Source organism: Scyliorhinus torazame, chromosome 3, assembly GCF_047496885.1.
Source record: "Scyliorhinus torazame isolate Kashiwa2021f chromosome 3, sScyTor2.1, whole genome shotgun sequence".
In the NCBI taxonomy this organism is placed as follows: domain Eukaryota; kingdom Metazoa; phylum Chordata; class Chondrichthyes; order Carcharhiniformes; family Scyliorhinidae; genus Scyliorhinus; species Scyliorhinus torazame.
Window position 1 is genome coordinate 285,717,044 of NC_092709.1, and position 23,206 is coordinate 285,740,249.

General features: G+C 45.1%; 1 protein-coding gene across 2 annotated transcripts in view; it reads left to right on the top strand.

Annotated features, from left to right (window-relative positions):
* atp8b1 (ATPase phospholipid transporting 8B1) overlaps window positions 1–23,206 on the top strand; it is a 213,145-nt gene that overhangs the window by 90,554 nt on the left and 99,385 nt on the right. The window lies entirely within an intron of this gene.

Here is a 23,206-nt window from a genome sequence, read left to right on the forward strand (position 1 = left end):
TTCCAGCCTCTTTCCCCTCTCTTGAATTCAAAAATGAGCTCGATCTCCACTTGTATTCTGTGCAATAAACAATAAAGTTAGTATTTCTTCACACAAAAGCAGATTTGACTAACATTTTTTTCCTTTCTCTCTGCCTAATCGTTGAGTTGCAGGGCTCACAAGACCAAACCTGCTGTTCACAAACTGAACTGTTTGCTTCTGTCAGCAAAAGCGCACTGTAAAATTAAACCAACAAAAAAACCTTCGAACCAAGGCTCCATCCTGAATCGCTATCTCTCTATGGCAAAGTGGTATGCTTTTGGACCAGCTCAAATGGAAATGTAAACAAATAAGTTCACCTGGCTTCTGCAACCCACGCAAACAATTTAGATTTCTAATGGCTGTAATTGCCCGATCACCAGACCTCCTGTTGAAACCTGAGATGACCATTTATTGTTAAAATTTTCTTCCTTATCAACTCTGACCTTGCAAGGTAAATCCACTTTCAAGCATCATAAACCCCAAGCTTGTTTGAATTGCATTTACTTCATGGTATCTTTTTATCAATCCGATGACCCCATTTTTCTAGAGTGAAAAGTTTAATTCCCCCAAACTAACATGTATATTGTCACCTACATGAATTATGAACTCGATAGTTGCAACAGAAGCATTAGCCCCATCGGGCATTTGGCATACTTCCAAGAGTACTCACTGGTGGGTCACTGTCTGTGTGGAGTCTTCACGTTCTCCCCGTCTTTGCGTGGGTTTCCTCCGGGTGTTCCGATTTCCTCCCACAGTCCAAAGATGTGCAGGTTAGGTGGATTGGCTATGCGATATTGTCTTTGGTGTCCAATAAAAGTCAGGTGCGGTTACTGTAGCCACTTAAAATGGATAACCCCCGATTCAAAATGGCGAACGGCAAAGGCTGATGGGAAAATCAGCCAACAGGACAAAAACGAGCAGCTGCAGGTTGGCTGTGTATTCACCCCTGGAAAGGCCAGACAAGATCGATACCAATAACCATCAGCATAACAAAACACCAGCCATCTGCATACTAATGAGCAATCCCCGGGAACAATAAGCAACATTTAGACACACAAAGCCAAACCAGACTCTTGGGCGCCCGCAGAAGCCTACACAAAGGGAGGTGAACGACCACCTCAAGACCGCCCATCGATCAAGGAATCGCTCCAGCATTGGAGAAAATCAAAACAAGTGATTGGGACAAAGTCCAATCACTTGGGACCAGGTACAGGGTCCGCCCCGAAAGGCGGGAAGCCCCTGGGAACTATAAGAGTAGAGTCCCAAGTTCAAATTGCGCTCTTCTGTTCACCTGCCCTCCACCAGCACTCTGCTCTTCACCACCGCTCTTCCAGCTCTCTTCACTCTCCAGCAGCCGATCAAAACTGTAAGTCTTACTGCAACACTCGCTGCGAGATAGGCACTCCTAGCTACCAATCTGCACCAACTTCGAATCCCGCAGACTCAGAACCCGAACGAAAGGCCATTTGTTTCCCTGACCTGGTGGGCCAGTCCGAAGTTAAGTATAGGCCTGTTAGTTGTAGAAGTAGCTTAGACGTAGAATTTGTGCATGAGTAGCGATTACTGTGTATAATAAATGTGCTTTCATTTAAATCTTACTAATCGGTGTATTGGGTTATTGATCATTACTCGGACTTGAACCACGTGGCGGTATCATAAAGATACCTGGCGACTCAAGAGCAAAGGTGATAAAACAGAGCAATTAAACTAAGGCAAAGTTAGCAACATTACGGAGATGGGGTGGAGTGTGGGCTTGGGTGGGGTGCTCTTTCCAAAGGCCAGTGCAGACTCAATGGGCTGAATGGCCTCCTTCTGCACTGTAAATTCTGTGAAATGCTCCCTTGTTTGAGCATTTAGAATATATTTTTAGATTGTTCCTGCTTCAAGAGTATAATTACAGGATCGTGTTGTGAATGAAGATGATTTGGATGCAGTACTTCACCTAGTTAGCATATAAATTAAAAAGGAAATTGCCTCAAACTATCAAACATTCATCTTTTGAGGAGCACACAACGGTGTACCAGAAAGATATGTGGTCTGTGGCAAGATTTGTGCTGTGTGAATTCTCTTGTACAAGATCATCCCATGTCTCCCTTTTCACAGCTGAGAAAATCTCCAGTATTTTCTAAAATCTGACACATCTGCTTTTATGGCTATTTTATTGGCATTGGTTTCATGCTAAAATGTCTCTAGTTTGTTTATGATATGAATTACATGCTCTCCATATAGCATGCTCTAACTGTCTGGTTGTGCATTTGAATTCGACTATATTTGACTACTTAGTTGCATATTCTACTGGTTTTGCTTCCTGATGCTCTCAGGTAGCTGTATATAGTGGTGAGTCCTCGCATACTTGCAGGTTTCTTCAAATCCTTCCCGTAACTATTTCAACACTGTTCGTGGATTATGTCCATTTTTCCTTCTTTCAAGCAGAATGTTCCACTTGTCCAATATGCCCGGGACCCATTTTTTTAGTTTTTCCCCCCATCCTGGCCAAGAATATATCCGCCTTTATTTTTATTTTCCTATATACATGTGATGGAATGTTGATTATGACTACAGTATAATTTACAATAAACGTTTATGTCAATGCCCTTTCAATCTAACCAAACATTCAACTTTGTTCACGTCACAGGACTCTCATTCGGGGCAGGAGAGTTACCAGACTTTTGGGGCTTGTTGACTATTTTAAAACTTTTTTTGAAGCTGTTGCTGTTTTTCCAGGTTGACATCAGGTACTCCAGTGTTAATTTTCTACAACTTGGCCAGAACCTTGCCAACACAACGGTTGCCGATATCCAAATTTTGGTTAATGTTTTTCGGGCATCCTTGAGGCAAAGAATGCTGATCTTTTTGCACTTATTTTGTGCTCTGTATTGATAGCCTTCAGAAGTTGCATTTATCAGGCTTTATCTCAACTTTGGGTAACCCAAGTCAATTGACAGCCAGTGTACTTTTTGCCATTGCTATAATGTACAAAAGCAAATGCGAGTTAGTGGGTGTGGGTTTTGAATTGAATCCAGACTTAGTTATTGCTTTTCGCTTTTTTCCTTTACTAAATTTGCACCCAAAGTGAGTTATATTGTTGAGGGCGAACTGAATTGAAATGACAGCTTTCCAACCCGACTATGACCATTTAATTTACATGCCTTATTTTCATTCATGGGATGTGGGTGTCACTGGCAAGGCCAGCACTTATTGCGTATCCTTAATTGCCTCCTTGAACCACTGCATGTGGCATGGGAGTGCTAGTAGGAAAGGAGCTGCAGGATTTTGACCCAATGACAATGAGGAAAAGGCAGTATAAGGAAAGGTTTTGAGTGATCCTGCCAGAATCCTAACTGAGCAACAGTAAGCAGGCTATTGCTGAGTAAAGTGCTGCTTGATTGCACTGTCAGTGAATGTTCTATTTTGCTTATGTTTGCCAATAGGCTGTTGGGGCTAGTGTTGGCTGGATTTAATTTGTCCTGTTTTTTTTGTGGGACTGGGCAGAATATAATTAGGCAGTTTTCTACAAATGTGTCTAGATACAATGAAGCCTTGGTTATGTTTTACAGCTTTGTATTTTTGTTCATGGATCCCACAGGATGATGAATATGTATCTATGTAAATTGCTGTTGCATTGATGTCATTTGCTTGAAGACGTAGAAAAGGTTTCCAGTTTTCAATCTTAAGTACATTGTTCATTCCCGTCACCATTTAGTCTGTCAAACATTCTAGTCATCTGAAACACCTTTAATTAGACCAAATATTCATATTTTATATTCCAGGGAATCCTGGCTTAGTCTATGTAATCTTTTCTCTTAATTTAAATCATTTTGATGAATCTGCACATGCCCCTGAAAGGTTAATATATCAATCGTGAGATGTATTGTCTTGAAATAAACACAGTTCTTTGGGTACGGTCTAACTAGAGTTTTACACAACTGTAACTATGAAAATAGAGAAAGTTGACCGCCTGCTTACAGCATTATTAACTCTGGGCTGGATTTTATGGTCCATCCACAGGCGCTAAAGCCAAGTGGGTGGACCCATAAAATAGGGCACAATGCCACCTGCAACATATCTGTTACCTGCCTACCTGTGTCACAATTTTGCAAGCGGGGATGAAAATGTCAGGTGGGCTCCTTGCCCGTGGCCTGATTGAGGCCCTTAACTTATGGGCTGCTGGGCAGTGCTTCCTTTCTGGCTCACCAGTGTCAATTGGAGGTTCCCCCCCCACCCCTATTCTCTCAATGTCTCCCCTCCCCTCACACTATCTAGAATGCCCCCCCTCCACCCTCTCGCTGGAGCCTGGCAGCCAGCCCTCGTAAGATCCTGCAATACCGGGATGGCTATCGCTCCCAGTGATGCTGTCAGTACTGCAAAGCTGCTAGACTGCAATTGGCCAGCAACTCTGAGGACTTGTTCCAGGAGAGCAGCAGAGATCTCGCCTTGTAATAAATAAAGGCCCGTGAACTGAAAAATTAAAATGGGGCGAGTTAACCACGCTGATATGGCCTAACTCCCAATAATTACACTGTAGTGTGGTAAGTCCTTCGCATTAATCTGGCCCCATATTACGGTAAAATAAACACACACAGCACATCTACACTATAAACTTGTCATACTTGAGCTCATTTGTGCATGCTTTGAGCTTGATGTTAATGAACTTGCTTCATGGAGGAGTTCATTTTAATCTTTACGATTTGTAAACTTAAAGCCACCTTGATATATGATGTAAAGTTGCCCTAATTTGTTGTGCAAAGTTTCTTGCGATCGCGTGTGCTTCGTGTCTTTTTGACACCACCCACCTATTCACCAAAAAGAGCACACATGATGATTCAAAATGCTCAGGCAAATAAGGTGACCTTTTCTCCCATTTGTTCAGTTGATTCATTTAATTAATTTACCCATTCTAATCTGACATGAAGAGTGGATCCTGAGATCAACTTTTGAGCCAAAAGAAATGAACATTTAAACAATTGGTTCATAAGAGTAAGTGCCCTGGAACCGGAGAGCGAAGGACTTCACATTTGGCATTCTGCCATACTAAACCAGGTGGCAAGACTTTCAATCGTAACTTCAAAAGAACAATAGTGCTTGTAGTTCAATAATTGATTTTGTTCTTATTTTTCAATATATGCAAGTCCTTTTAATTCTAACTGCATGACTAGTCTGATCCTGGGCAGAGTGAAACATCTTGTGCAATCAGGTTGATTCTGCATGTTTGACCCAGGTTCCAAAGGGCAGCACTAATTGAACACTGAAATAATTTGGTTTATTCCAGGATTTCAGGTTGGGTATGGTCATGAAAAATAAATAACATACTGCTGCCATCTTGTTGCCTCATGTTGTTGCAAAAAGGGAAACAAAGGTTATCCTGGGTAGACGGGAATGTAGAACTTGAAACACAAACCGATCAGCCATGATCTTATTGAATGGTAGAGCAGGTTCCAGGGGCCAAATGGCCTACTTCAGCTCCTATTTCGTATATTCATACCATCCCCCCCCCCAACCCCAACGAGACAGCACTTTGATTTAATGACTCATTCAATGACACCTCTGAAACTGTAGCACTCTTTCATTTCTTTTCCCCTGAAAATTTAGAGTACCCAATTATTTTTTTCCAATTCAGGGGAAATTTAGCGTGACCAATCCACCTACCCTGCACTTCTTTGGGTTGTGGGGACGAAACCCAGGCAAACGCGGGGAGAATGTGCAAACTCCACACGGACAGTGACCCAGAGCGGGGATTGAACCTGGACCTCGGCACCATGAGGCAGCAATGCTATCACTGCGCCATTGTGCTGTCCCTGCAGCGCTCTGTCAGTGCAGTACTGGAGTGTAGGCTCCAGGCATCATTACAATCATTACAACCTTCTTCTAAACTTGGACAAGAGAGCTGAGTTCCAGAATTGGGAGGGAAACTCTCCACTGGCTGGAGGCATGCCCAGTACAACAGAAGATTGTTATGGTTGCTGCCAATCAATCATCTCAGTCCCAGGACATCACTGCAGCTGTTCCTCAGGATAGTGTCCCAGGCCTTGATTTTTCAGCTGCTTCATCAATGACCTCTCCGTCATAAGATAAGAAGCGGGAATGTTTGTTAGTGATTGTGTTCAGCACCATTCATGACTCCGATACTGAAACAGTCTGTGCCCATATGCACCAAGACCTATACAACATTCAGGCTTGGGCTGATAGGGCCAGGCAATGACCACCTCCAACACAAGTTCCCTGTGATATTCATTATCATTACAATCGCTGAATCCCCCCACAAACAGCCTAATAGGTTAGCTTTGACCAAAAACTGAACTAGACCAGCCATATAAATACTGTGGCGACAAGAGTCACTCAGTCGGATTTGATTCCTGCCTCCCAAAAGCCTGATTTTATTTACAAGGCACACATCAAGGTTGTGAAGCAATACTCTACACAAACGTGGATCCGTGCATCTTAAACAACATTCAAGAAGTTAAGACATCCCATCTACCACCTTAAACGTTCACTGCCTCCCAACACCACTGCACTGTGGCAGCATTGTGCACCAGCTACAACATGCACTGCAACTCTCCAAGGCTTCTCCGACAGCACCTTCCAAACCTGCAACCTCTACCACCTAGAAGATTCCAATGCCACCTATAAGTTTCCCTACAAGTTATACATCATCCTAGCTATGTCACCGTTCCTTCACTCGCCCTGGGTCAAAACTCTGGTACTCCCCCCATCCCAGTACTGTGGGTGTATCTACACCATATGGATTGCAGTTGTTCAAGAAGCCAACTCACCACCATCTTCAGGGCAATTTTTCTTTTCAAGAAGGGATGTGGGTATCGCTGGCTAGGCCAACATTTATTGTCTACCCTAATTGCCCTTCAAATAGGGTCATCAATGAATAATCTTATGCTGTTTTGACAGTTCTGGAATCATAACACCGTTTGGTGCAGTGGAATTCCAAAGTCAATATCATTCAATGGCTCCCACCGAAGTAGTTTTACGGCCTGTTTTTACTTTCACATTGTTGATTGCTGTTAGTCATCACTTCTTTCCATTAGTTCAGACCGGTCCTTTGTTTTTTTTTTGTCCTTTCTCCCATTTGTTTTTCAGTGAACTATTCCCTTCATTATCCATGTTACCAAAATATTTGATGTAACATTCATCAGTTTTATTGAATTGCAAATCCTGCATTCATAACCTCAAGCCTCCTTGCAGTACAATGGCTGAATATTGCACCTAGGTGAGACGAAAATAAATGTATTTTGCAATTCTTTGATGTTCCCTATTTCCGTATATTCCTCCAGGGGTTGGTTAGCTCACTTGGCTAGATGGCTTGTTTTGTGATGCGGGTTCAATTCCCAATTGATGTTATTCACAAGGCCCAGCCTTCTCAACCTTGCCCCTCGCCTGAGGTGTGGTGATCTTCTGGTTAAATCGCCACCAGCCAGCTCATCGACTCAAAAGGAGAGAGTAGCCAATGGTCCTCAGGACTATGGTCACTTTAATTTCATTTCATATTCCTCCAGCCTAACAACTTCAGACCACTATTTGTGCTGTTCTTCCAGCTCTCTAGATCCAAGGCTTTTGAATTTGATGACCGAATCCATGCAGTTGATATCATGTGACCTATTGAATTTCTAGCCGGTATTTTGGGGAGCATGGTTAGCACTGTTGCTTCACCGCTCCAGGGACCCGGATTTGATTACCGGCTTGTCAGTACGGAGTCTGCATGTTCTACCCGTGCTTTTGTGGGTTTCCACCGGGTGTTCCGGTTTCCTCCCACAAGTCCTGAAAGACGTGCGGATCCTGAGGGATTTTGGGAGTTTTTCAGGATACAAACTGAACATGGGAAAGAGCGAGTTGTTTGTGATCCAGGCCAAGGGGCAGGAGGAGAGACTGAAAGAGCTGCCGCTCAGGATGGTAGAGAAAAGTTTTTGTTACCTGGGTATACAGGTGGCCAGGAAATGGGATGTCCTGCACAGGCTCAACCTGACCCGGTTGGTGGAGCAAATGGAAGGGGACTTTAAAAGGTGGGACATGCTTCCGCTGGCAGGGACGGTGCAGACTGTGAAAATGACTGTCCTCCCCAGATTTTTGTTTGTCTTTCAGTGCCTCCCCATCTTCATCCCTAAGGCCTTTTTTAAGCCGGTGAGTAGGATCATTTGGATTAGATTTGTTTATTGTCACGCGTACCGAGGTACAGCGAAAGTATTTTTCTGTGAGCAGCTCAACAGATCATTAAGTACATGAGAAGAAAAGGGAATAAAAGAAAATACATAATAGGGCAACACAACATATACAATGTAACGACATAAGCACTGGCATCGGATGAAGCATACAGGGTGTAGTGTTAATGAAGTCAGTCCATAAGAGGGTCATTTAGGAGTCTGTGACAGTGGGGAAGAAGCTGTTTTTGAGTCTGTTCGTGCGTGTTCTCAGACTTCTGTATCCTGCCCGATGGAAGAAGTTGGAAGAGTGAGTAAGCCGGGTGGGAGGGATTTTGGGCTTTGTGTGGGCGAATAAGACCCTGCGGGGGGGGGGGGTTGTTGGCGCTGCTGAACTTTCGCAACTACTACTGGGCGGCCAATATAGCTATGATTAGGAAGTGGGCGATTTTGGGGGGGGGGGGAGCAGCTGGAGGCGGCGTCATGTAAAGGTACTAGTCTGGGAGCTTTGATAACGGCTCCTTCGCTGTTCTCGCTGACCCATTACTCCACAAGTCCGGTGGTGGGGAGACACTGCGGATCTGGGGACAGTGGAGGAGGTACAAGAAGGTGGAGGGAGCGCCGGTCTGGACCCCCGATATGTAACAACCACGGGTTTGTCCCGGGTAGGATGGATGATGGGTTCCAGAGCTGGCAGAGAGCAGGCATCAGAAGGATGGGGGATCTGTTCATAGACGGAAGCTTTCCCAGTTTGAAGGCGCTAGAGGACAAATTTAATCTGCCGCCAGGAAATGCCTTTAAAAATCTGCAAGTAGGAGCCTTCCTGAAAAACAGGTAGTGGCCTTTCCGACGCTGCCACCACTGAGGATACAGGACAGGGTGGTCTCCGGCACCTGGGAGGGGAAGGGGAAGGTGTCGGATATCTACCAGGACCTACAGGAGGCGGAGGAAACCCAGGTGGAGGAGCTCAAGGGCAAGTGGGAGGAGGAGCTTGGTGAGGAGGGTCTGTAGGCAGAAGTCCTGGGCAAGGTTAATTCCTCCTCCTCATGTGCCAGGCTCAGTCTAATTCAATTTAAGGTGGTCCACCGGGCGCACATGACGGCAGCGAGAATGAGCCAGTTTTTTGGGGTAGAAGACAGTTGTATGATGTGCAAGGGCAGCCCTGCAAACCATGTCCATGTGTTTTGGGCATGCCTGGAGCTTCGAGAGTTCTGGTACCTGTCAAGGTGCTTAACACACGGGTGGTATGTTAAGAGATGGCGATCTTTGAAGTGTCCGAAGACCCGGAAGTTCAGGGGGCGAAAGAGGCCGACGTCTTGGCCTTTGCCTCCCTAGTAGCCTGGAGACGGATTTTATTGAAGTGGATGGACTTGAAGCCCCCCGAGTGTAGAAACTTGTGTTAACGACATGGCTGGGTTTCTCAGCCTCGAGAAAAGAAAGTTTGCCTTAAGAGGGTCTACGCTAGGGTTCTCTCGGAGGTGGCAGCCGTTTGTCGACTTTCTCGGGGAAAATTAAAATGTCAGCAGACATCCGTAGGGGAGGTGGGTGTGTGTGCTTTATTGGGAAAGTGGGGGAAAGACTGAGTCGCGTGGGGTAATGTCTATTTAATTGTTATTGTATATTCTTTTTTTTGCACTATGTTAATGTTCACTCTAGTTTGCTTTGTTATTATTGTTACTACTGTTTTATAATGAAATTCTGCAAAACCTTAATAAAAATACTTTAAAAATTTTTTAAAAAAACTTTGTCACTTCATTTCAGGCAGTCATTAGCGATCTTTGTAACATTACTGAGAGGTCCTAGGGCAATTCACACAGTTTGGCATCGGTAAAAGACAACAGCAAATTCAGGCCATCCAGTATTAAACGTTTCTTTTGGTTTTGGCTGTATCTTGGGTGCCGCAGATGGTGTACACATGACTTTTTGTATATTTTCTCCTCTCGATCGACATCCTGGAGGGGGAGATTTACCACTTGGCTGGTGAGCAGACTGTTCAAGCAAATTTTGTATTGAGGTGGAGGCTGCTTTGCATGTGGTCATGAAGTTGCTACAGGTTAATTAACCTTTGCAAGTCTGTCCTCCTCGAGTTCTTTTGTATGAGGATGAATTGAAGAAATTACCGATTGACTATAAACTGAGTGAATAAACTTCCATAAATGACTAAACTGAGTGAAGACTTTACAACTGGAATTTGGTGATCAAGGGAATTAGTTGCAGAGAAGGAGTGAGTTGGCAAATAGTTTAAACTGAGGGACAACAGTAACAGGAGGGAGAGGGCTGGTGAGTGAAGAGTGTGGAATATCAAAGCACTGACACAAATCTGCTGATTTTTTAAATCTAGTGTAGAAGGAACATTTGAGCCTGAGAAATGGAAGTTCAGTTAATTAGTGTAAATGGGAGATGGCGTTTTATACTTAAAACAATACCATAAGCAAGTGCATAAAATTAAGCTATCCGTTTTAAATATCTGGTCAGATTTCATGACACTTGGTGCATGCCATTCTTGTGTCAGGTGTAAATTCCAGGAATAGCTGTGTGGGAGGGAGCATCCAGTGGCTTCAGCTCAGGGTTTTTCCATTCTAGGAGCAGCTGGAGCTACTGTTGGATATATGGGGATGTTGAAGGTTTCCTGGAATACACAGGTCAACCCAGAGCTGGGGAGACTTCAGGTTATTAAGAAGGTGGACATCGAGCAGGGTAGGGAGATTTAGGCACTGCACAAATCCTCCCTGTGTGACTCTCAAACGGATATTCATTGCTGAATGCTGGTGACTCTGTGCACAGAAAGGAGCAGATCCACAGAATTGTGGGGCAAATAACTGCACAGTGGAGTGTGGCCACAGTGTAGCCAAGTGCAGAAATGCAGTGGTCATGGAGGATGGGGTAGTCAGCAGGATTCAGAGATGTTTCTGTGACCGCTGAATTTCGCGTCCAGTCTTGCCAGGGTCAGTGGTGCCAATGTACAATTGCAGATCATACTGTGGGGAATTGATGCACAGCCAGAAGCAATGGTCTCAGTTCGAATGGCTCATGGAATTGGGGTAATATATTAGTAGCATGGATTAAGGATTGGTTAACAAACAGAATGTGAAGGATGACCCGGTCATTTTTGGAACGAAGAATGTGATGGAGTTCTGCAAAGATCAGTGCTTGGGCCTCAGCTGTTTATAGTCTGATGGACCAAGTGCAATATATTGGTGATTCAAGTCTAGGTGGGAAAGTAGGCTGTGATGAGGGCACAAAGACCCCTATGAGGGTGGTGGAAACTGAGACGATGAATGATTTTGAAATTAAATTGAATGGGCACATAAGGAAAATCAACTTTCAGAGCTACAAGGATAGAGTGAGGAATTGGGACTAATTGGATTGCTCTACAGAGAACCAACATGGGCTGAATGGTCTCCTTCTGTGCCATAATAATCTGAGTATGAGACTCAAGAGGGCTTGGTCAAACAGATGCTGAGAGGTTGCTTCCCCTGACTGGAGAATCTAGAACTCTGGCCATAATCTCCGGCTGAGGAGATAGCCATTTTGGACTGGGATTTTGAAACATGTAATTCTTGATTGTTTCAGTTATTTGTAATGTTCTTAAGCGCTAATCATGTGTCTCAGTGGCAACCTTGCATGTTAACGTTTTGCAAGACTGAATTGTTGGACCAATGACTGAACCAAATGCTGGAGAAAATACAGATTTTAAAAACAAATTCGTATCAAGGTCAGTATGATGCAGCTGTAGCAGTTCTTGTGGTCTGGACAATATTCGCAATATTGCTATTTTTTCGGATTGGACTTGATTTATTGTCACGTGTACCCAGGTACAGTGAAAAGTATTGTTCTGAGTACAGTCCAGGCAGATCGTTCCATACATGAAAAACATAGGACATATATAAATACACAATGGAATTTTAATACACAACTTACATGAAGTAGTGCCTCCTCACTTTGTCCACTGTTTTTCATATTAGGAGTCCAATGCACATGAGAAAGGTAGCCAGTCAGAAAAAATGCACCCTTTTCCCTCGGCTGCTTAGATCTAAGCTTAGTATAACATGAAAGATGTAAGGTTGAAATTTCCAGATTTGTGCTCATACTCTTTTTTTTTCGCAGTCTTCACAACTTGCTGAACTCCAGCAATGAGAAAGTATGGTTATCAAACTGAGCTATTGAGAGTTTACAAGGAGCAGTTGGGCTTCTTTCTTGTTCATTTTGAGGAAATGACGTGTAACATAATGAGGGGATAGTTAAGGAGTGGGGAAAACAATCCCGTTTAGCTGTTTGTGCATTGATGACCGGAATCTTCCTGATTGAGTTCTCCACACTCGGCACGGTGCATTTGCACTCATAATATTCACGGTGTCATAATATACACCAGTATATCATGGTGCAGACACACACTGATGGACACACAGCAAGACCAATCAACACACAACACCGCAGCCAATCACCAGTTAGAGCACACTCACTATATGGACAGAGGGCTTCAGAGTTCCCTTTCATCCGGGATGCAGCCTCTCAGAAGGACAGAGCTTACAGCACAGGTCATCACCATGTGCTGAGTGCATTGACTGGTTAGGACAGACATAGGTCTTTAGTTTAATCTAACATCGTGTTAACCCACAGTGAAAGTATGTTTAACCTTTTCTAACTTCATAAAATAGTGTTGTACTATTTTAAGTGTTGGTGGCCTGTATGTGTTCCACAGATCCAGAGCACCCAACGCATCATACGGCATTGTAAATTCTGGCATTGCGAGAAACCCAAGTACTTCAACATTGAAACTTTATATTTTTGTACGTTAGACACATGCCAAAAAGAAGCATGTTTCAATTGTGTTTTACTATATAGCTACTGAACATTAGTGTAAATAATTGATGTAATTTTCTATTGGGAGCCCTAGAATCCATTCCAGTACACAAAGCAAACAATTGTCATGCTTGATGTTGAATTAGTACTTCAAAAGCTGATTATTAAAGCAATCCACTTAAAGCAATTATAATTCATAGACATCAAATTAAGCACTAAGTAAATAGTCATCAACTTCTATTACAGCTGCAAGGATCAATTGATAAAATTGTTCAAATGCTGCCCACTTGTTAGCTGGATGAACACACAACTGTCAAACTATTTGTGGAGGGACCATCTCTTAACACCTAGGATGTAAACCCAGTATAATTTTCGAAACTTTAACAATTTGGAAGTTTTAAAAAGAATATCATAGTCTGGTTTACAATGTAATTTCCCCCCCCCCACACACCACTCACTTCTGCCATTGTCAGCGACTGTGAAATAATTTCATAGACATAGGTATTCTTTTGGATAAGTGATATTTCTTCTCCCTCATGTCTGGCAACATGGCTGAGCCACAACTGGCCATCACAGGTAAATTTTCCAACACGAGCCACTGAACAGCAAACCCTGCGTACTATGTTTCATTTTTCCAGGTCCAGAGCAGTGATGTCCACCCACCCCCTCCCCCATCCAACCGCATCACAGTCATCTAGACCAACCAAGTTAATACAGACCTGAGGCATTCTGTCTGTAAGGATAAGTGCAGCATCAGGCCATGATTTTGTTTCGGCCAGTATTCCATTTTGGGGATCTGTACATCTTCCTTGCAATACTGAGCAATCGTGATTCAACTTTCCTGTAGATGGATGCACAATTTGAAGTCTCTGATGTTCTTTTTGAAGAGTCAGCTGTGATTTCAATGGATGAGCAACATTTCCGAACTCAGCTCTACTGAATCCGTATTGCCTGGCTTTTCACCTGTTGTCCATGAAGAGTCGTCTACAGCAGAGCACAGGTCAGAGTCCACAGAGGATCACACTGCTCAAGAGCTTTCAAGAGTGAAAGTCAAATTTCACTCCTACTTCAGTCCCAGCTGAAAGTAGTTTCCTGTTAAGAGCAATGACAGAATCTTTACCACTCCTGAGGATGCAAAATCCTGTACAGCAATCTTATCCACGAGTTGATTATCTACAAGAAATCGGTCTCCATATTTTTTTAAAATAAATCTTTTTATTGGCATTTCTCATATTTATAAAGAGTTGTGTGTATATATACACATCTCATTTTTCTCACCTGCGCTAATTTCCTTTATTATACAGAGATTTAGTTTGTCCTTCGTTTCACTGACTCTACGTGCCTTTCATTGCCCTCTGGATCGGTCTATGGTTCCTCCCCGCTCACCCCCCCCTTCCCCCCCCCCCCCCCCCCCCCCCACAAGCAAGGGCGTTGGCCCCCTTCCCCATGTGTAACTCTGGCTGCTCCGATACCCCGAAGATTGCCACTGTTGGGCATGGCGTCACCCTCACAACCTTGGACATTGCCTCGGAGAAGGCTGTCCAGAACCCAGCAAGCTTGGGGCAAGCCCAGAACATGTGGGTGTGGTTGGCCGGGCCCCTCTGGCACCGCTCACATTTGTCCTCCACCTCCGGGAAGAACCTGCTCATTCGGGTTCTGGTCAGGTGCGCTCTGTGCACCACTTTGAGCTGCATTAGGCTGAGCCTTGCGCAGGAGGAGATGGAGTTCACCCTGCTCAGTGCTTCGCTCCAGAGTCCCCATCCTACCTCTGTCCCCAGTTCGTCCTCCCATTTTTGTCTGATCTCGTCCAGTGGAGTCCGTGCTCTGTCCAGTCGCTGTCCGCATATTTTCCCACATAGCCCCCCCCCTTCTCGTTGTTTGTGCCTATCAGGTCCTCTAGTAGTGTGCTTTCTGGGGCCCCAGGGTACCCCACTGTCTCTTTGCGAAGAAAGTGTTTTATTTGGAGGTGTCTCATTTCCTGTCCTTTTGCTAGCCTCCACTTCCTCGTCAGTTCGTTTAGTGTCGCCAGTCTGTGCCCTACGTAGAAGTCTCCGACCGTCAATGTGCCCCCGTCCCGCCTCCATCTTTTGAAGGTGGAATCTAGCATGGCTGGGGGGAATCTGTGATTGCCGCAGATGGGGGCCATGGGGGACATTTTAGTTACCCCGAAGTGTTGTCTGAGCTGGGTCCACATTCTCAGCGTGGCCGCTACCACTGGGCCTGTTGTGTATCTTGTTGAGGGGGATGGGAGTGCTGCTGTAGCCAGGGCCCGGAGGGTCGTTCCTTTACAGGATGCCTCCTCCATTTGTACCCAATCTGTGTCAGGTTCTTGTACCCATCTCCTCACTCTTTCTGCCGTTGCTGCCGAGTGGTAGTATTGTAGGTTTGGGAAGGCCAAGCCCCCTTTGATTTTCCTTCTTTGCAGTGTCTGTTTTGGGATTCTCGGGTTCTTACCCCCCCCACACAAATGCCATGATTAGACTGTCTACGTTTTGGAAAAAGGCCTTGTGGATGAAGATCGGAATGGATCTAAACAGGAAGAGGAACCTTGGCAGTACGTTCATCTTGATCGCCTGCACTCTCCCCGCCAGGGAGAGTGGGAGTGAGCCCCACCTTTGAAGGTCTCTTCTTACTTCCTCCACCAGGCTGGTCAGGTTCCACTTGTGGATCTGTGTCCAGTCTCTGGCTATCTGGATCCCCAGGTAGCGGAATCTGTTCTGGGCGGTTTTGAATGAGAGCCCCTCCAGCTCTCTCCCTCCCCCATTTGGATTCACTGGGAATGTCTCGCTTTTGCCCAGGTTACGTTTGTAGCCCGAGAAGGTTCCAAACTCTTTCAGCTTTTGCAATATTGCCTTCAGTCCCTCCTGTGGCTTCGAGACATAGAGGAGCAGGTCATCTGCATAGAGTGAGACTCTGTGCTCTCTGTCTCCTCTCCGGATTCCCTTCCAGCTTTTCGCGCTCCGCAGGGCTATCGCCAGGGATTCTTTGGCTAGCGCGAACAAGAGTGGGGACTGGGGGCAGCCCTGTCTTGTTCCTCTCTGCAGCTGGAAGTATTTAGCGCTGGTGGTGTTAGTTTGGACGCTCGCTTTGGGAGCGTTGTACAGGAGCCTCACGCAGGTGGTGAACCCTGCTCCTAGCCCAAACCGTTCCAGTACCTCGAGGAGGTATTTCCATTCGACTCTGTCAAAGGCCTTTTCTGGGTCCAGGGAGATGATCACCTCTGGTGTTCTCTCCCCAGAGGGGGTCATTATTACGTTGAGCAGCCGGCTGATGTTCGCTGTGAGCTGCCTACCCTTTATAAAGCCGGTTTGGTCCTCTGCAACCACCTCTGGTACACAGCCCTCCAGTCTTTTAGGCAGGACCTTTGTGAGTATTTTCGCATCCACGTTCAGCAGTGAAATGGGTCTGTATGATCCGCATTCCGTCAGGTCTTTATCATTTTTGGGTATCAGTGAAATTGTGGCCTGCGCTAGCGTTGGGGGCAGGGTGCCCCTTGCCAGTGAGTCCACGAACATGTCCCTTAGGTGTGGGGCCAGGACTGGTGCAAACATTTTGTCGAAGTCTGCCGGGAACCCATCGGGTCCCGGTGCCTTCCCCGCCTGCATGGAGCTGATGCTCTCCATGATTTCTCCCAGGTCTATTGGTGCTTCCAGCTCCGCCCATCTGTCTTCCCCCACAACTGGTAGTTTCAGTCCATCTAGGAACAGTTTCATCCCCCCCCCCCCGCCGTCCCCGTTGGGGGGCTTTCTTTTCCATCCCCGTCGCTTTCATGATGGCCGTTGTGGCTGTCCCTCCTCCAGTTTGTTTGCTCTAACGAACTCCTCCGCTGCCGCTCGGGTGTTAAAAAACAGCTCCTTCCCCTCAAATGTTACCCAGAGTTTGGCCAGGAATAACATCCCAAATTTCACATTACTTTTGTAGAGTGCTGATTTGGCCCTGTTGAATTCAGCCCTTCTTTTGGCCAGGTCCGCCCCAATGTCCTGGTACACCCTTATGGTCTTCCCTTCCCACGTGCTCGCTTTCGTCTGCCGGGCCCACTTTAGGATTTTTTTTTCCTTTTTAAAAAAGTTTTCTTTATTAAAAAAAATTTGCAGGAGAGGAACAAGGAAGGTTGAATTAAAAAGTTATTATTTTGTCCTTGTGACCCTCTCCGTGCTCCGACTTTCAGGCCGTTTCTGAGCGATCCCCACTCCTCCTCCACGTGCAGCTCACCGGGACCAGTCTCTCCTTTTTTTTCCCCCTCCCTCTCCATCCAGCTCCGTGGATCGGAGCTTTGGCGTCTGGGCAGGGCCGAATTCGCGGGGCCTAAGGAATTTTTTTTTCTTTTTTTGGGGAAAATTCCCTGGGGAACCCCCCCCCCCCACCCAAAAGGCCGTGATTTTGTGGCTGTGCAGGATGGTCTTTGCTGTGGCCGCTCCGTTCGCGATCGCCGCCGGAAGTCCTGTCTCCATATTCTTAACAGGTTTTCCCTTGTGTGCAAGTGTGGTCCTCTTGCCATTAGACAGTCCTCATGAAATATCACTGGGAATCATCTTTTCTTTTCCTGATAGTCCAACAGGAAGTTGATCATTTTTTCCTTTATCATCTAAATTCATTGTGATCTCAAAATATCTCAGTCTTTGATTCAGCAGTGTACAATACAGCAGTAGCAATCTTCCCTGAAGTTGAAGACCATTCCTTTTCTGAAATTTTTTCCCAGAGTCATTTGAGGCACCCACAAGTTCCTCAGTGTCTGAGTTCCTCTCTGCTTGTCCTGGAGGATCCAAATAATGATTCACTTCAGTCTTTTCATTTAGATCAGTCTTTTGATGAACAGTTTTCTTTCTCATTGGAGTTCAGGCATCACAAAGCCTATACTCAGCGTTTCAGTCATGCTGACAGCAAATTGGTAAAGTGTTGTCCTATTCTGTAGATGGCCTACCAGATGCAGAAGAAAGCTATCATGACCCTAAGATGTCTTCCTTAAGGGCTGAGAATACTGAGCGATTGAATCCCCCAGCATTCTGATTTGGGGAATGAAAGAGTAAGAGTTGGTTGGAATCTGTAGTTGTAAAAAGGGAATTACAAAAATGCAGTGTAAATAGTTAAAGACACAGTTTCATGTAATTGTTAAAAAGTCGATAGTACATATGTTAACACTTTAAATGCTACACCTCACACCCACGTATGCTATGTCAATATATGACTTAGATGATGATATACCACTAATACTAGTCAGTCATGCAAATTCAGTCATTTGACTCTCGCGAGATAGGTTGGAATCATGCAGGGGTGCAATGTATATATTCTGTAACCTGTCTAGTGTAGTACTAATAAAGTGTTAATCAGATACCAAAGTATGTCTACAGTCAGTCTATGGACCAAGTCTATACTAGAGTTCAAGATAGAAGAACACTTCTCACAACAGAGACCAGCTGCACAATTCATTCTTGTGGCTGCAAATCAGTAATGCCCAGTCTTTACATATGTGTTCTTGTAGAGTTGTACAGCGGCATTTCCTTATCCTGCTAAGTGTGATTAATGTAATAAATTATTATATTTTATGTTTATTGCAGTAATGTTTTTAAAAAAAGAAACACCTGGGTTTAAGGTGCATACAGCAGTATGTCTGCTAAAGCTGTGATTAAGGGGTCGTAAAAGTGACATAATCCTGGATGTGCAGGAGGAGTGTTCTGCTGATAGATTGAGAATCATTTATAATGGGCAGCATGGTGGTACCGTGCCAGAGATCTGGGTTTGATTCCTGCCTTGGGTGACTGTGCACAGTTTTCATGTTCTCTCTGTGTCTGCATGGGTTTCCTCCAGGTGCTCCAGTTTCCTCCCACAGTCCAAAGATTGCAGGTTAGGTGGGATTATGGGGATAGCGTGGGGGAGTGGGTCTAGGGCTTTCAAGAGGGTTGATGCTGACTCAATGGGTTGAATGACCTCCTTCTGCACTTAGGAATTCTATGAATATTGTTTTGATTTGAGACGCATTGTATTTGGACCTGGCTTAACCAGGTCATGGGACATAGTGTGAAAGTAGAGAAAAGAGTGCCTTATTCTTTGCATACTGATGTAAGTAAGGTGACGAGCCGGACTGTCTGTAGTTTCAGTTTCCCATTCCCATAGGATTTTAGTCTGCCAAGATGTGTCTTTGATTTTGCTCCTGAAAGGTTCTCTCCAAGGGCTCTGTACAAAGAAAAGAAAGTAAACCCGATTGTTGACTTTATTTCTTAGTGCTATTTGAACTATATTGGTTTGTTTAATTGAAATATATAATGGCAGGTGTAGGGAGTAAATTAAAAATGTTCTTATGGAACTGTTAACTGTAAAACTATTCAGTTGTTGCTCATGAATTTAAATACAGAATTAAACATGATCAGTATTTTATAATTCCTGTGGTGTAGTCACCTTTCCTCAGAGTTTTACAAGTTGCAATCAATTTACAATTGACATCAAAATCTGACTATCTGTCACTATTCTGATATCGGTGCTGTACTGTCAGGCACTTTGATCAGTGATTTTGGCTGGCCTAACCCACTTAAAGCAATTCTATATATCGGTAATCTGGTTTAAATTCTCCAGACACCCATTTTAACCCAGTCAAAAGATTTTCTAACGAAGACCAAGTATTTGAAGAGTCTGTTTCTTCCAATTGTACATATATTATTAATTTTTCGAAGAATTAATGGTTTCAATCTCCAGCAACCCAACCATTCCTGTGCTTACAGTAAGGGTATTAAATTTTTCCCTTTATGCCAGTTTTAATGACTCCAATATTATGTTTATTGACACCTTTAATTTACCCCAAGGCATTTCTGCATTCTATAGCTCCGAGTCACACTGTGGGATTATTCACTGAATCCGGGGGGGGGTTCATAAAAGGAATGGCAATGCAATTTCTAATTTCTATCGTGTTCTCTGGGTATCCCCAAACTTGTGATTTATTTTTAAGTGTAGTGTTACGGATGCCTGGTCTGCTCTCAACAGTGGCTAAGACATTGGACCAGATGCCATAACTTTTTAAAGTTTTCAGATGGCGTGGAAAGATTGATTCATTCCAGGAGTGATAATATAAGAAATTGGGCTTGATTATTTTATAAACAAACGTTATTAAATCAAAAGAAAACAAAACTTCAACCCTAACAATAACAGGTTACAGATTAGTAGCTGCGAGGAGAGATTGGATAGGTTGGGGTTATTGTCCTTGGACCAAAGAAGGCTGAGGGGTGACTTAATTGAGGTGAACAAAATTATGAGGGGAAGAGGTAGAGTGGGCAGGATAAAATTGTTTCCCTTGGTGGAGAATTCTAGAACCAGGAGACATAGGTGCAAGATAAGTGGCAGAAGATGCAGAAGGAACATAAGGAAAAGCTTTTTTACGCAGAGGGTAGTGGGAGTCTGGAATTCGCTGACTGAGGCAGAGACTCTTGTTAAAAAGTACCTGGATCTGCACCTTAAATGCGGTAAGCTACAGGGCTAAATGCCGGGTGCAGGAAGGTGGGAGGGCACCTTGGTGTCCTCCAGCTGGCATGGACATGATGGGCCAAATGGCTTCGTTCTGTGCTGTAACTTTTCTATGATTTTACACGAAGTTTCTTAACGTTAACACACTAGTTCCCATTAAGTAACACTATCTCGGGGTTGCAGGCACTGGTGATGGCGCCATTACCACTTGCCCCGGGGAAGTACTCGGGTAGTCCTGTGGTGGTAGCAACGCTGAAGATTTGAGGGCAATTCTGACAGCACTTTAAGTTGAGGGCAGGGTCAAGGGTGATGCTGTTAAGAGGGAATCACGGGTTTGAGCCAGGGAGGATGGATGTGAGGTTTTGGGGAAGGGAGAAGAAAGGGGTAAAAGAGATGATGATGAATCTGTTTCTGGGGGGGAGATTTGCAGTCTGGAGGACCTGGGGGTGAAGCTTTCCCGAGCTTTCTGGTGGCACCGTCGTCCTCATTGGTGGAGGTGCTGTCAGTGGAGGGGAGGAGGAGCTGGAGAGTGTGGTTGTTGTGGTGATCTACAGCAGGATTATGGAGGAGGACAAGGAGTCCATGGAAGGGATTAAGGCCAAGTGGGGAGAATAGTTGAGGAGGAACTGGAAGAATTATTATGGTGCAAAGTGTTGCAAAGGGTAAATGCCGCGACCCAGTGTGTGAGGCTGGGGTTGATTCAGTTAAAAGTGGTGTATTGGGTACAGTTATCAAAGGCAAGGATCAGCTCGCTGTTTGAGGGGGTGGAGGATAGATGCAAGCGGTGTGGGAGGAGCCTAGTCAATCCTGTCGAGATGTTCTGGTCCTGCCCGAAGTTGGAGAAAATATTTTTCAGCACCATGTCAGAGGTTCTGCATATGGAACTGGAGCCGAGTTTCCGGGAAGTCATGTTTGGGGTGTCAGACTTGCCGGAGCTGCAGGCAGGAGAGGGGGCAGATGTTTTGGCCTTCGCCTCGTTGATAGCTCCCAGGTGGATTCTGTTGGGTGGAGGTCAGCTTATCCACCGTGATGTGTCTGGGGGAACCTATTGGAGTTCCTTTTATTTGGAGAAGGTGAAATTTGCTCTGGGAGGGGCGGCTGAGGGGTTCCACCAGAGAGGGGGTTTGTTTGTTTTACATTTTGGAGACCTGCTTGCTGGTGGGGTTGGGGAGAGGGGGTGTTTGGGGCATTGTTGTTGTAAAAATGTTGAATACAATAACTTTTTAAAAGCACTAACCAAATCAGAGAATTAACATTGCAGAAGGAGGCCATTCAGCCCATCGGGTCTGCACCAAACCTTGGAAAGAGCACCCTGCTTAAGCCCACGCCTCCACCTTCTCCCCATAACTCCACCTTATCCACCTAACCTTTTGGACACGAAGGGACAATTTAGCATGTCCAATCCACCTAACCTGCAGATCTTTGAACTGTGGGAGGAAACCAGAGCACCTGGAGGAAACCCACGCAGGCATGGGGGAAGAGTGCAAACTCCACACACAGTCACACAAGGCTGGTATTGAACCCGGGTCCCTGGAGCTGTGACGCAGCAGTGCTAATCACTGCACCACCGTGCCACCCTGCATGCAACTATCATGCCACTTTCACAGGAAGACAAAGGAAATACTTGAATCTACGAAGTTAATTTTACTTCTGGTAGGGACGTTTGTTCTGAACCGTTTTTCCAAAGCCTTCCTCGGTGGCAACTTTCATTAGCTTCTCGGTCGGTCATCTCCACTCTCGCTCTCGGCACCACCCAGCCCCTAAAACGAACGCTCTTCCATGACGTGACCCGACTTGTATCCATTATCCTTATCTAGGCTGTGCAAAAGAATAGAGCTGTGCCATTTATATGTAACTAACCTTCCATGACAGACAGCACGGTGGCATTGTGGATAACACAATTGCTTCACAGCTCCAGGGTCCCAGGTCCGATTCCGGCTTGGGTCACTGTCTGTGCAGAGTCTGCACATCCTCCCCGTGTGTGCGTGGGTTTTCTCCGGGTGCTCCTGTTTCCTCCCACAGTCCAAAGACGTGCAGGTTAGGTGGATTGGCCATGATAAATTGCCCTTAGTGTCCAAAATTGCCCTGGGTTATGGGAATAGGGTGGAGGTGTTAACCTTGAGTAGGGTGCTCTTTCCAAGAGCCGGTGCAGACTCGATGGGCCGAATGGCCTCCTTCTGCACTGTAAAATCTATGATCTATGACAGATAGGTCATCAGACTCTGTGATGGGCTAATGGCTGGTCAAACAAGGTTGTCCCAAAGGACAATGGATCTTGAATGGATCATCCTGGCTGAAGCGGGGCTGCTTGTGTATTCCTGATAACGAGGTTAAGTCTGAATGGGGCAAGGTAACTCAGGCTGTGGACATATCCCTCTGACTCTGCTGCAAGCAGTCTTTTCCTTCAGTCTGTTTCACCCCTAAATTGCCCGTTACATCCTGGATCCCATTTCTGGACCCATGTTCCTAATAGATCCCTATCATGACAGTAGTCATTATTGCTGATGGTAAGACATTGACTACAGAGGCAAGAGCCAATTCCACTGACATAAAAACATAATCAGACAGGTTATGTCCAGCTAGAAGAAACATGATACAGAATGAAAAATGTTGTGATGGGGTAGGTTTATGGAGGGTCATCAAAGTAGAAGAGCAAGATGGAGAGGCAGAAATTTAGGGCCAATCCACCTAACCTGCACATCTTTGGACTGTGGGAGGAAACCAGAGCACCCGGAGGAAACCCATGCACACACGGGGAGAACATGCAGACTCCACACATACAGTGACCC